Source organism: Myotis brandtii, unplaced genomic scaffold (genome assembly GCF_000412655.1).
Source record: "Myotis brandtii unplaced genomic scaffold, ASM41265v1 scaffold305, whole genome shotgun sequence".
Classification (NCBI taxonomy): Eukaryota; Metazoa; Chordata; class Mammalia; order Chiroptera; family Vespertilionidae; genus Myotis; species Myotis brandtii.
Window position 1 is genome coordinate 4,588,685 of NW_005361652.1, and position 538 is coordinate 4,589,222.

The following is a 538-nucleotide window of genomic DNA, read 5'->3' on the forward strand; positions in this document are numbered from 1 at the left end:
CTCCGCGGCCAGTAGTTTGCGGCAACGGGAGGAGCAGCAGCAGTAGCAGCGGCAGCGGGTGCGTAGGGAAGACAGACTAGTAGGCGCAGACGGCAGCAAAGCTCCCGCACACCATGCCCGGCTGGCCCGGGGGGCACTGGCACCCGTGTCCCTAGCCCAGCGCGGGCTCGTGGCGCATTGCTTTCCGCGGCATTCCAGCTGAGCGGATTCATCTGAGATACAAAACCTCCCACTCCTGCTTGCTCACACTCCACACTCACACTCCCCACCCCACACACTCACTCTCCCTCTCCTCGCACATTCACGCACATTCACACACCACCTGAGAAAGGAAGAGAAAGCGAGACAGACCTTCCGAGTGCAAGAGCGCCCGAGAGGGAGGGAGCCCAACGCAGAGGGGCCAGCGCCTCTCCGGGAAGATGGATTCAAGACTCTCCCGCAAGTAAACTTTGGCGGCTACAAAACCGTCGACCTTGGCAGATGCTGAGGCGAACCCCAGCGACATGCCACTGAGCTAGGAGGGCTTCCTTCAGCAGCG